Genomic DNA, 15050 nt, shown 5'->3' on the forward strand with positions numbered 1-15050 from the left:
GTTTCGGCATCTGGGTTGGCAACCTTGAGTCAGGGGGGAGGGGGAGGGGATACACCGCTCTTCAGTATTTTGAAAGTGATTGCAGTACCAGTTTTGGCCACAATCTTACATAAGGTTCCTTTAAAGGAGAATTCCGGTGTGATATTGACCTAAAGTTTATTGAAACATGATACCGAGTGTGAACGTATGTCTCATAGCCCATCTCGGCTTGTCCCCTGCACTCCAAAATCTGGCGCTAGTTAGCCGATGCTACCAACAGCTTTTTCAATAGTGGTGCTTCGGCATCGGGCTAGCCATGCAAATAAATCACTGTTTTACACCCATTTACGAGGCTCAATGTATCTCCACACTTCATTGGTAGACTTCCGAGGGCCCTGACATTTAAAACGAGACATTGAGAACTTTGAAAAAGCACTGGTAGTTTACTTACAAGACGATTTATACAGACAGTATCTTCACGAAGTTTAGCGTTTGCAGCCATCTTGAATTTAGTCACGATAAGTCGAGCGACGAGTAAGAATGAACAGGTATGATAAGGGATCAGATTCCAAAAATAATTCAGTGGAAATGCATGGATTCCAGTTGCTGCTACTGGAAGAAACTGGAATCCATGCATTTCCACTGAATTATTTTTGGAATCTGATCCCTTATCATACCTGTTCATTCTTACTCGTCGCTCGACTTATCGTGACTAAATTCAAGATGGCTGCAAACGCTAAACTTCGTGAAGATACTGTCTGTATAAATCGTCTTGTAAGTAAACTACTAGTCTACCAATGAAGTGTGGAGATACATTGAGCCTCGTAAATGGGTGTAAAACAGTGATTTATTTGCATGGCTAGCCCGATGCCGAAGCACCACTATTGAAAAAGCTGTTGGTAGCATCGGCTAACTAGCGCCAGATTTTGGAGTGCAGGGGACAAGCCGAGATGGGCTATGAGACATACGTTCACACTCGGTATCATGTTTCAATACACTTTAGGTCAATATCACACCGGAATTCTCCTTTAACTCCAGCCCTCATGAGTTACACCTTATCGAGAATGAAGGGGCTCTTGTCGCCCAAGAACTGTAGAATTTGCCCAGATGTCCCAGTGTTCTCATACTGACTTCAAACAATGAGTGTTTCAGTGCTTCTCTGAGTTGGTACGGGTTCCTTTAAAACTATTCCCGGAGGAAGGGAGAACAGGATAAGGCTCTGAGTTTAGTGAGTGGGAAAACAGACAGGACGTTGACTTTGTATAGAATGACAATGGAGTAAATGTGCTATGAACGAATAGTGAATTACATCAGTGCTTCACAAACACTCTTCATGTTGACTTAAGTAAATTGGAAATTATCTATAAATGTTTGCTTTAACTTATTCATTAATTTCAGCTGCATGAAGAAGAAAAAAATCATATATTTCCTCAAGGAATTATTAAGTCTAAGAACCATTATTTTAACTGAAATGGTAAATGCAAGCAGTGTGCCTCTTCTCTCTCTCTACCCCACTGTTATCTGTGTGTTATGAGTTCTCGGAGGACTGTATATCAGCATCTCTCTCTGAAGTCCCCCCCTGCTGATGCCTCCTGTTGGCGCTCACCGAGGCGCTGTGGCTGTAGGAGGAGAACAGCGCACCATTAGCAGGGAGTCCCAGGCCTGGGGCTGACTCCAGCACAGCGCACCGCCACTCAGTCACTGGACCAACTAATGAGATGCCACACCACACAGACTACTGCCCTTACGTAGGCCTGTCAGTGTGGATGAACACTGAAAATGGATGTCTGAGGACTTATTCCAACCCCTCCCACTGCCCCCTTTTAGGAAAATGGAAAAAAAAGATTTATGTTTACTCACATGAGTGTTTAATGCTGTCTGAGTGCTGAGTCAAGTTGTGTGCTGGGATCTCAGTAGTATTTCCAACCTGGTGTGCTATTTCAGAGATGGGGAGAGGGTGTCCTAGGATGAGCAAGTGAACTGTGCAATATGTTCAGTGTGTGTGTGTGTGGTGGGGGAGGGGAGGGGGGTGGTATTTTTCCTATCATGGAAGTTTACTGCATGTTTAAATCTGTGGTAACCACGTGTTTTCAGTCTTTTGGAGTATTACCTGCAACAGTTCCAGCTTGCCTCTCCCCCTAAACCCTGTCCTAGTGTATGCTTTTTACCCTGCATTTGGGTCAATAAAACTCTAAACAAATCCATTCCATGACTGTGTTTCTGATGATAATCGTGACCTAAACCTGAGAGGATTTCTATGTGTTTTTTGGGCCAAAACACTTACGATTTTACATTGAGTATCACATGCCATCTATTCATAATAATGTACCTATGAATTATGTACTGTATACTGAGAGGTTGCTCTCTGTATAATAGCTTTTAAACAGAATATGTTACGAACCTAATGAGAAATTCATCAGTAAGATGAGCCTCAGTAGCCATTCTAACACAAACTTGTGATGTAAATCAGAGCGGTCCTGTCCACTGTGTCACAGCCTTTGTACTTGCACTACACTGAGCGCTTGATTGCTGGCGTCGCTCCCAGTATACCAGAGTGCTCTGCCACTGCTTTGAGAACGGCGCTCTTTGTGTCTGTGTGGGAGACAGTGAGCGAGGGCCAGGTGCTGCTCGGAGCAGCAACACAGTCGTGAGTGAGACACCCCAGCAATGTCGCTCATCTCTTTTCTCTCTCTTTCTCTCCCTCTCTCTCTCTGTCTCTCTGAAGCCCCGCCAGACTCAGATCACTGTCACGCCAGGATGGTAAAGCCCCAGCAGAGTAAAGAGAATTAATCAGATGGACGCAGCATGCCAGGCTTGCTTAAGGATTCATTTTCATGACATTAGTGGACTCCCCAGAGCGCTGCACCACGCTGGGCTTTTGTAGGCAATGCGTCAGGTGCTGAATTTTCAAAATGTGCTCAAAAATGTTCTCATATTAGCTGTTGCATTTTTTTAATATGTCTTTTTTCAGAATATAAGTGCACTAGGTGGATTTCTCTGGAGTGATGATATATGTATATTCAGCTTACAGTCCTCAACTCCCTGATATAAAGTATGTGGAATGGTTAACTAGCACAAGCCCTCCAAGGAACGGACACTGGAGCGACACTAATGTATATTTAACCAGTCAAAGATTTCAGGCCATCTGATTGGCTGTAAAAAATGTTTTCACTCCACCTAACCCTGCACATGGTGGTCCAGTAAGATGTCCTCGCTGAGGTCTCTGCTTACATTAAAATGCAATTTAGGCGTTGAAGAGGGTGGTTTGGAAGAGGCTCACACATGCCGTCCAGCACTTACGCTCTCACACAAGCCGGGTCCTTGTGGATCCTCCATGAGAATTCACTTAAGGTAATGGAGTTCAGCTGCCGGCTCGTGGATGTCTTCAGAGGGCTCCTCTCCATTTACCTGCCCATACAAAAAAAGAGGTGAATAATGGCGGTTTCCATGGTGACGACGCATAATGCACTGACTTGCGCAGGCTGGCAGACTGGGTACAGAAACGGGCTTGGAGGCTGCTGCATGGGTGTCTCAGGATGATAGTGAGATTTTTACAGAGACATAATCAAACACCACAAACTCTTAAAGTATGCTGCATTCACAGCTTGGTAATACCTACAAGCATTATAGGCACTCTCTAAAGGCCTGCAAGGAAATGACTGAAAATGTTGCTTAGAGTCTTCAACAGAGTAGCAGCAACTCTAAGCTCCATCCCAGATAATCAAGGCTAGGCTTATTGGTGAAGTGACATTGATGGAGGGATGATCGATGTCAGCGGTGTCCGTCAGCAGGAAATTCATTAAGTGTTGGACCAGGGGCAGCAAGAGCCTGCTGCGTGGACAGTCGATGCCTGATGCCTGGGCCAGGAGAGAACAGCGGGATCAGTGAGGGGAGGGGAGAGGGGCATGAGGGCCACTCATGTTAAATGCAGTCTGGCAAGACTTATTTACTGCCACAATTAAGCAGAGCTCCCAGTACTCCCTAGCAATAAGATGGACTGCCCCGGCTAGAGTCCTGTGAGGCACAGCAGCAGCGGTGCTGACCGTGGGGGCAGAAGCGATGGCAGAGCGTGGCAGAATGTGCACGTGTTGGCAGCAGATCCTAACGAGGAGCTGAGTGATTCCAGGCAGTGGATGGGGGCACTGCCAGAGAGTAATTAGCCATCTCGTCCTCTCCTCTTAGCTTTACCTTACCTCCACTCCTCTATTCTCCTCCTCTCCTCTCTTCACCTCTCTTCTGTTCTCTCTTCCTCCCCTCTCCTCTGCTCTCCTCATCTCCTGTCTTTTTTCCTCCCCTTCTCTCTTCCTCTCCTCTTTTCTCCACTTCTCCTCTCCTGTATTCTTTCGTCTCTGGAGGAAAGGTCCATTTCTTATTTTCTTCCAGCGCCACTCTCTGAAGTTTTCTGACAAACTTAATGCATCATTTTTCATTCTACCCCCCCCCCCCCCACCTCTTACTCCATTTCCAACTTGCTTTTGTCATTACCTTTCTCCTTGGTTTGATATCTCAGATATTTTCTTTTCCTTGGCATATATACAACAGTGCATCGAAAACATTCGAGTTTATAACTTGAGGCTATATTGTCAGCCTCTAGATAATTATTTTTGAGCGATATATATTCCTGAGCATTGCTCTGGGTTATTTAGAAATGTGTCTCAAGACAGATCAGACAACAGATCAATAATTTGATCCTCACTTGATCCCTGTGAGTGTGTACTGTGGCTGGTGTGTTCCATTATGACTGATATCAACACAGAATTAGACTCGTCACGGAACACTGTGCAGTCCCTGTAGTGTGTTATATTAATTACATGAATTTAGACATTATTTAGAATTCAATTGCAAAACAAAACATCCCATAAAGGGCTGAGGATAGCCAAAATATATGACTATCGCTACTGATGTTGCTTCTGTTGTTGTTGCTACTACTACTATGACTACTACTACTAGGTGCTGTCTGCACCTGGCTCTACCACCCACATGAACATTGTAACATTGTTTATACATTTTTGATGCACATATTTTTTGTTAATGTGTACTGAGCTTACAGCTGTATATGCTAATTAAAGTTAGTGAAAAAAAGATATGGGCCCCTATCTTGCACCCGGTGCAAGGTGGCGCAAAGCACAACGCAGAGCTTATTCTAATCTTACACCCAGTTAGTGGCGCATTTTTTAAACTTTTATTAAACCTTGCGCCCAGGGGTGTGGCAATTAGCAACATATGGTGTGGTCTGGCGCATAATCCAAAAAACACTATCTTACACCCTCTAAAAATCATTACGCCACTGACCAAGAAAAACCTGGTCAGTGGTCTAGTGAAAGACGCATACAAAGCACAGCACATCAGATAATAGACGAGTGCAGATGCGTGTAGGCTATACTCTGCTAGTCACAAACAGGTTTTAGTAAAGCATGGTTTAGAACAACCTTTTTGCGCCAAGCGCCCGATGTTTGATCACATAATCGCGCCATTAAATTAGTGAATGTGGACTGGCCACACCTTTAATGTCTATAAACTTTACGCCTTTGACCATCCGTTTCTGATCGCCAAAACAAAAAATGAGCTCTCTCATCCTGTTTGTATTCACATACTCCACTAATGGGAAACAGACAGGATGGGAGCTTAGAGTGAGGAATCGCATACATTTCCAACAATTGATATAACCATATTTCAACCATGCATTAGGATATTTCACACGCAGATACTTAAGCAATATAGCACGAGTGAGAGTGGGGTTGGTCATGGATATTCCAACGGGTGTTGTTCGGCCGTAGCCACGAGGCCGGAGGCCGAGTTCTACATTTGACTTGGTCCCAGGATTCATGATATTTGGAGGAAGCTTAGAAAAAAAAAGGTCTCCCATCTGCCGCTGTTAAAGGACAACACTGTCAGCTGGCCATTTCAAACACTGTATATGAGACACGGGAGTGCCTATCCCTTTCATTAAAACAAAAAACATTCAAACACAACTAAACACCATAACCAGACAGCCATTTTCTGCTGAGAACATGAACAGTACTCAATTAAGATTCAGATAGGATGTGAGGCAATTGAGAAACCAAGACTGAGAACACCTGTACATATTAAGATCATTAGAACAATGGCCAAAAGGAGAGATTACTTTGCATGGGTTGTTGAAGATGAAGAGGTGATCAAAGGCATTCTTGTGTATTTTTGTGGGAGGGTGGGGGTGCTAACTAGTTCTGTAGTTACAAAGTATATTATGAAGCATAGATCTCCATCTGTTTCCTTGACAGCTTTCGACTGAACTCAAAGTATAACATACTCCATGAATGATATAATGACAACAAACATGGGTGTCTCTGAGGGGGAAACAGCCGTGGGAATATCCATGACCAATCCCACGATCACGAGTGCTATATTGCTTTTATACAACAATTCTACAACAAACTAAATAATCTGAAAACACCCCATTATTGTTTAAAAATGTTAATTTCGACATCGTTCTTACGCATCAAAAATAGTTCCCTTTTCAATAGACAGCATCTTGGTTGCTAGGTAACCAACATTCAAGATCCCTCGTTACGGGTCTTGGTGGTTTACATTGTCTTCTTGAAAGAAATGTTGAAAGTCGGGCTGAAATCACATTCATATCTAGGTTTGCTGAATGCATGTTACAAGGACAATGGGCCATGTCATGTAAGGGACATGGTACTGCAAAAAAACTGAAACATTGTCTACATTGCAGAACCACTCAACTTTATTAATTTATGGTGAATAAATGTTATATTACTGTGCACAGCCTGACGTGACGATGCTAGCACGTTAGCAGCGGTTAGCTAATTATGCTAACGTTAGTCTCCTCCAAGTGACAATCATATTATACACAATGCTGGCAATGCTAAGAACAATTAGCATCCTCGTTTATCTTACTTACATTGAGTTGACTGTGTGGCTTAATCCACAGATGTGGTGAAGCACTGTTTCGTTATGGTTTGCTAAGGAGTAACCCATTGCTTGAAATAGTGGAGAGCTGGGATGAGAACATTGTGTCAAATCTTCGCATTGTATCGCGGAGTGATTTATTATTAGCTGTGCAAAGTCTGAGTTGAAATGCCCAGGGATATTCCAACTCATGGAACGTCTCTCGGCCAATCAGAAACAAATAAATAGTTCTATAGAACCCAATTGTTGTATAATGTTGCTCATTGTGTTGTTTCCAATGGAGGGAAATAAGCAGGGAGATGAATACATCAAGACAAATGGCCCATAATATAACAAAACTGACCATGTAATACATGGGAAAACCAGTGTGATTTAGGACTGTTCATTCATAACTCATTATAAGTGTCCCCCAATTTAACTTCAAAGGCGAGCAGAAATATTTCCTTCCACAGTGCTTAAAATGTGTACGTGACCTACATGGCAAATTTTCATTTACTAATAAAAGCTTGTGATGATGGATGCACTTTTATTGAACCCTGCAGCACAATGTTCTTGTGGTGAAGTGCTGGTCTTATCCACTGTGCAATTATCACAGAGTGTCACACATTGTGTTCCTTTAGCTTTGGTGGTGCCACGGTATTGACAGACTACAGAGATGACAGTAATTGGGTGTTATGTGATGGCGGCAATACCCATGTGTGTCGTAAGCATCTTAACTAGGCCTGAGGGCTGTATAACAGGACCTGGCATCCCTGTGAAAACCACAGAGGTGAAACAAGACGTGCTTGTGTCGAGCAAAAAGGATTTGGCTATCCCCTAATAAGCACTGCAGAGGCATTAGGCTTGATCATATGCCTGTGTGGTGTTCCATATGTGTGCAGTGTATCCTGTGAGTGTTAATTTGATTGTATATAATAAAATTCCGTTATAGGAGGAGGATTAGAAGAATAGATTTCTAATGCCAGCCTTGTAAATAAAGACAGGATGCATATGCCAGCAGGGTGCATAAGATGCAGACAGGTTTTGTATTGGTGGGCAATCACTTGTGAGCCTTTGAGCTTAGGTACCCTGCATTAAGGGATGTAGGACCACTAACGATGCAGTCACAAGTTTAAACAGTTTTTAAAGTATTTAACTCTATTCAACTCCTGGTGCAATCTAGGTACAATATAAGTATATATATACTCTTTTGATCCTGTGAGGGAAATTTGGTCTCTGCATTTATCCCAATCCGTGAATTAGTGAAACACACACAGCACACAGTGAGGTGAAGCACACACTAATCCCGGCGCAGTGAGCTGCCTGCATCAACAGGGGAGCAGTGAGGGGTTAGGTGCCTTGCTCAAGGGCATTTCAGCCGTGCCTACTGGTCGGGGTTCGAACCGGCAACCCTCCGGTTACAGGTCCGAAGTGCTAACCAGTAGGCCACAACTCCCGTAGTAGTAGTAGTAGTAGTAGTAGTAGTAGTAGTAGTAGTAGTAGTAGTAGTAGTAGTAGTAGTAGTAGTAGTAGTAGTAGTAGTAGTAGTAGTAGTAGTAGTATATTCATAAATAAAGGCTACATAAAAAAAGAGAATGGTACTGCTACATACCTGGTTGAGGCGACAATTAAAACCTCTGCCTGTCTAGGTCAGAGGTTTTGCTGCCAGCGATGCCTGCCTATCCCTAGGAGGCACCAAAAATTATATAAAGCCCTGACCCACTTTAAGAGAACAATGGCACTTCTGCCACATTAACAACAGTAAAACATGTTTTTTTTTTAAGGCTTAAGGGTTTTAAAAGTGTTTTGCTTTTATATTGATAGGACAGTGGAGAGAAAGTGTGTGTGTGTGTGTGTGTGTGTGTGTGTGTTTTTTGGAGGAATGCTCAATATTCCCACACCACAGTAACAAAAAGGGAGGGAACATTCCAATGCTCTAGATACAGTACAAAGACACTGTAAACACCTTTTTGAATATCAGTATAAAACAATCAATAAAATCAACATGAATATTGTTTCCTACCAGTGCATCCGCATCTATAGCCTAGCAGGTCATACTGTAGAGGATCACAATTTTAACTGACACATAAAACAATGTTTGCCACAGTGTGTATAACAACAGTGCAACAGATAATGATTAATAGATACATCCCTTAAGTGAATGAATAGTTAGTAAAAACATGCAGTGCTGTATGGTAAGCTTACAATGTAGCCTCTGTGTCCTCCATGCTTCATGCATTCTGTAAAAATTGAAATAAATGAAGCATTAAAACTCAAGTTGTGGGCATTAAACATGCTCTACCATCACTTCCGTTAGCTGCATGACAGGGGAGCTAACTCAAACCATATTACGCAGCAGTACCAAGAGAGTATAACCTACAGCCACCAAACTTTTATCACTTCCTGATTTCAGTCATGTGACTTTCCCAGACTTGTGTTGCAAAGGACCCCACAATAACATATGCATAACACACAAATTTAGACCTAGCTACATTCCCATTCAGAGCCTGCTCATATCATGTCCATGTTCATATGCATCCTGCATATAACTGGACCCATTAGTTATTCATTCATACACTACAGAGTACAGACTGAACATATTAACATTAAAAGTCTACTGATGAAAATGATCAATTGATGTGTCATATTTATTACAAATATCTAACCTACTAAATCTACAAAGAATGTAGATGAGAGATGATATTTATCATGCAAATGATGCTTTCATTAAAACTCAGGTCAGGTCATTGGAACACAAGCTTATCACTGATTTTGCATGTTTACTGAAAAAAAAAAAAAAAAACATTTCAAATTGCCACCTCGCAAATTTCTTTCAGAACCAGACACATGCATTAGTGTGTTATTTAGATAAGCATGCGGAAAGGTCTTTTTTCATATCTCAAAAGCTCAAGGTATTCACTCTTAATCATGGATGGAAAAGTCCCATACCGTATAATTAGCTCTATCTTCAGCATGTGGGAGTCTGGCTTTAAAAGACGCCATTCCATCAGCTTAGGAGACAGGCTATCAAAGTGGCAGGAAGGGTAAAGATACTTCAAAAGAGCAGGCAATTAGTTATGGGTGATAGGTGTTAGCGACTGAAATACATGTTTTGGTTTAGTCAGAATGTTAAGGGGAAAAAATAATGTCAGAAATAACTATTTATTAATTTAGAATTTTAAATGATAACCTTTCACCATGCCTCATCATGTAGCCTATTATTTGATTAAGAAACTGCTAAAAAAAATCACACTGAAAAATAAACAGAAGAGAATTAGTTTCGTCCTCAAACTATATAATCCATGATTTTGTGGTCAGCCAGCGCCGTACTAATACAACAGAACCATACATTCTGTTTCCAGAGCATATGCTTTCTCTGTCTATGATCTGCAGCGTGTCTCATGAGCCTACTCGACGAGTAGATTGCTGGTCCACGGAGCCATGTATTTCAATTATGTCCGGCTTCTGTCTGTTAATTTGCGGCACCATTGAATGATATTATGAAACCGCAGACCGAAGGAAACATAAACTAAATATTTCCCCGATCAGAAAATACTTCTTAATGTGGCGTCATCAAATATAAAGGCATAAAATTAGGTGGCAGTGATATGAGTGCTCATTCAATGTGTGTGCGCTTCTGCGCAAGTGAAAATGAAAAACCGAGCCACTGTGGAGATAACACGGGTAGGCCCTAGGCTAGAAGCAACGATATTTAAACCAAAGAATGAAGTGGATTCCTGTAACTGTTCATGAAAACAGCATTGCAATTGGATAGCCTACTGCACGAAAGAATTTAAATGGTGACTTGTTGCAGGCCTAACAGAGGTGAATATGTAGCAAGCCTATGGCGATGACCGCTTTAAAAAGCTTTTATTTCACTCGTATCGCCAGACTGAACGCAGAAAGTGGGCTGTTGCGCAAAGAGAGAGGGAAATGATAGGCATCTCCGTTAACCAAAAGCTAGTTTTTCTAACATCTCCATTATGAACGTGAAATATGTCTCCATGTAGGGTAGTGTCAAGCAGGTAGTAGGCTAATCATATGCAAGTAGCCAATGTTTACGTCACCTAGCTGAGTTTTAGTAAGACTGCTTGCTTGCTTGTATTTATGTCCCTCCCAAAGTGCGTTAAAATGGTTTGTTTAACAGCCAGAATGTCACAACTTTACCGTGGAGGAACCCCCAGGACCCCCACATATGATCTGCAAAAAATTAGATCTTGCTCTAATTGCAATTAGAGCAAAAAAATCGCCATAAACAGCTTTCTTATTTTGTTACTCCCAACTCTGTTGAGAATACATGTTTTTGAGAGCACAAGGCAGAGAACAGAGAATGAATAGTGATTTAAATTATATTATTGCATCCATTTCAACAGTTGCAAAGTTGTGGAAATAGGCAAAGTGTTTTTGTTGGATGTAAGGAACTAAAGGTCTGTTCAAGTCCTATGATCAACCATGGATAAACAGGAAAAATACAAAATACTTGTACTTTTGAATACTTAAGTATTTTTTTAAAGCAAGTACCTCTGTATTTCAACTTAAGTAAAAAGCTGCATATACTGTGCATGTGTCCTTCTCACCAAAGCCTTTCTGCATACCTGCATATACTGTGCATGTGTGAAGACCCACAATGTATGCCTTGCTGTGCATGATTAGCTTGCTGTAGATATGCATCTTAACTATGTGACAAGTCCCCATGAGAAATAACAGTGGGTATTGCAGGAGGGAGGGTCTTAATGTAACTTATTGTCCCTCAACAAACATCTAATTATGCTGTGAGCTCCAAACTCCAATTATTGCTGTCTTTAAGAGATTAATGTCCTTAATTTCATCTTACTTGAGTTTGGTTGGCCCTTCAGGATGACCACTGAGGTCTGTATCCTTTGGCAGTTGTTTAATATTTCATTACCCTCACATATACACACACACACACATTCCTACACACACACACACACACACAGTCACACGCACGCACACACGCACGCACGCACGCGCACACGCACACGCATTAACTAGCAGTATCTTATCTGAAACAATGCAAAGGCCTCAGAACCGTGTTTAAAACATGAGACATGCCATGTAGAATTAGTAAATGTTTACACTATTGTATTGTAATGTGAATGCATCCGTCGAGGTAAAAGATAATACTGTAATAGAAATGCACATATCATCTTTCCATGCCACTGAGATATGCAACAACTTGTGAAGAAAATGTTATATGTGCATTGAAATGATTTCTGTCAGTAAATTGCTGGTGTTGTATTCTCTGTAATGATATTAGTTTGCTTGTTAAACACCTTACTGATGGCTGTGAAAGGAGCTAAGGAAATACATAAAGCCGGAGAGGGCTCAATGAGATAAACGATGGGACTATTATTATATTACCTGCAAATAAGGCTGCACTAACCAAGTTCAGGGTAACAAATGCATTTATATCTCCCGCTACCTTCTTCTCTCCAACACTTTATTCACTGCTATTCACAGTTCAAAATGACCTCATGTTAGGTTTTAACTGCAAAGCTTTGCATTTATCTCTTACAGTCTGGACTTCTATGAATTTCATTCATAACATTCTGGCTCTCACAAATACAAACTAAGGTCATCTCTGAGTACTTTAATAGCTGTAATTTGGATTTGAAACCAGAGATGATATGATCTCACAAATAGACACCTATCTCTCTGCACATTCACTGTTTAATCGTAGTGATTTTACAACATGATGCTGATAAATATGCTTCCACTGTATCGAATACACACAATATACCTTATGAGCATACTATCGTTTTTGTCCCTCTATAACAGTCCATTGAAGTGCATTTTTTACTTGCTACCACCAATCAATGAAAGTGTAAGTTTGTTTGCTTGCATATTTTATACACACACCTGATATTGTTTAGTTCTGCTTATAATGGAAGGTATAAAAAAGGAAAAAGCATGCTACTGTTGGGGTCCTCCTGATCACTGCAGTTCAGCTTCAAGACTGGTTGCTTGTACATTACACTTTATAAGTGATAAGATCATGTTTTCTTACACACCTTCACTTTGTCCTCTACATTAATCCATCAGTTTCCACTGTCTTAAATACACACAAGCCCTGTCATAATATTATCCCGTCAGCAGTGTGTGTGTGTGTGTGTCCAGAGCTCAGCTCAATAGTCTTTGAGAAACTTTTCAAAGAGATTGGCCCTGGTGTTCATGAGAAGTGTGCTGTGCTGTCATCTCCTTTTTTGTGTCTGTGTCCACTGGACCCTCATCAGCAGCCTTGACCTCTGACCCCATCTACCCCGTCTGTCAGCGGGCAGCATGCTCTGTCTCTGCCCAAAACCAGCTGGTACACACGCCAAACAAGCCCACCTGTCCAGATGGGGGACACACACTGCCACTGTTCCCTGGCCCCGAGCACACACATGTCACAGTGCTCAGCCTGTTCCACGGCCTGCTTTCCAGCCTTACTCTACTTCCGAGTTACCCTCCACACAATGCGTACAATGTGAAAATGTGGCTTTTATGGAAAAAATAAAGATTTTCCAGAAACAGTCCATATACTGTCTGCAGATATGCCACCTGGCAGATCAAAATTGCTGGAGTGATTGAGCCATGCAGAGGTCATTACCGCAGATGTAAGCATTCTAATGACACCGGTGGGTCAGCTGTGCAGACAGCTATGCAGGATTTTCTCAGCACAAGAATTCCTTTGTGATACCGTTTCCATGAAATTAAAAAAAAAAACACAGACAACAACCTCATTTATAATCAACTTCTGCTATGTTTCTCTGGATGTTAAATACACCACTATATATTACTCAACCAATTTCTGCTAAAGTGCACCAATGAGTTAGCAGATATGATCAGGACTGCTGCCTATTTGCATTGCATGGTTTTGCAGCATGGTAGCCGTAGATATTCGGTATGTCGATTCAAATTAGTGCCGATCATGTTGTGGCTCCTTTCAGGTCACAGGGATTCAATGCAAATCAATCTCTTAAAATGGTCTCTTTTAACCCCCCCCCCATAGTTAGCAACCAACTTGTCATTGCTGAATTTAATTCATGCACAGTTCACTGCTGCTGACTTGGAGAACTTGGAGCTGAACTTTGTGGACTAGCCTAAATACTGTACGCTTCTTCCGAGAATCAATTTCACCCTCCTGCATGATTAGCTCCGCCGACTCTCACTGGATCTCAGACGGTTCAGCAGAGCGAAGGCAGGCGCCATGCTTCTGAAGTTCTTCCCAGGCTTACCCGGGGCAGTGGCTGCTCTCCACCGTGACCAATGGACCAGCCATCTCCAACCCCCAAGGTACGGTACCACATTTGCAGTGAATAGAAAAACAGCTCACGGCTGGAGCATTTAGAGTTCTCTATCTCCTGAGCCGCAAGTGGGAAATGAATATCTCAGATATTGGTTCTTGTTTTCTATGGGCTTGTTAACAGTGTATCGCTGTTGCACTCGCTAGTCACAAAACATTTCCTCACGCTCACTTTTTCCCAACCATCATCAACCCACCCAACTATAAAATCTGTGTTTTAGGGGTCAAGAAACCCCTTGGTATTAATGTACTGGTCTCTATAGAGAGATGGAGCCTAATGTCTGACCAGACATCCTGACTGCAAACTTGTAAAAATGCTGTTGACCAGATAAGACAGGAAACGTGCATTGAGTCAGCATAACATCTGATTCTGTCCTTCCCACGACGGACCTTCCTGCTAATCGATGCCATTGATCAGCCCCAGGAAGGTTTACATGGCGAGGCAGGGGCAAAGGAGGATCCATAAATTGATATGTAAACCTCTCTGTGAAAACAAAGGAATTGGGAAGGTATCCAAACCGGGCACCTCAGAATGCATCTATAATTCCTGGTTACAAACTTGCATTCAGAGATTACCTTCCTTATCCTGATACCTATCCAAGTGAAACACTTAAAGATGCTATATTATCGATTACAGCCTATCGCTTTCAAACTCATTTAAGCCTGCAGTACTGACAGACATTACTGCAAAGTATCCCCACTTTATCAAGGTCTTCATTAGGAAAGAAACGCTTCTGCTCAATATTTCATTATTCATACAGTACATAAAATGACTTTTGTATAAGTATAAGTATATATACTCTTTTGATCCCGTGAGGGAAATTTGGTCTTTGCATTTATCCCAATCCGTGAATTAGTGAAACACACTCAGCACACA

At 41.8% G+C, this 15050-nt stretch overlaps 1 long non-coding RNA gene across 1 annotated transcript; it reads right to left on the reverse strand.

Moving 5' to 3' along the window:
• Positions 1-2975: 2975 nt before the first annotated feature.
• LOC121681919 lies at positions 2976-9205 on the reverse strand. The gene is made up of 3 exons (XR_006022349.1): positions 9073-9205; positions 8480-8552; positions 2976-3387 (listed from the first exon to the last, which is right to left on the reverse strand). It is a non-coding gene; the product is annotated as an uncharacterized LOC121681919 (long non-coding RNA).
• Between the last annotated feature and the right edge of the window lie 5845 nt (positions 9206-15050).

The sequence above is a fragment of the Alosa sapidissima genome, chromosome 14 (genome assembly GCF_018492685.1).
Source record: "Alosa sapidissima isolate fAloSap1 chromosome 14, fAloSap1.pri, whole genome shotgun sequence".
Taxonomy (NCBI): Eukaryota; Metazoa; Chordata; class Actinopteri; order Clupeiformes; family Clupeidae; genus Alosa; species Alosa sapidissima.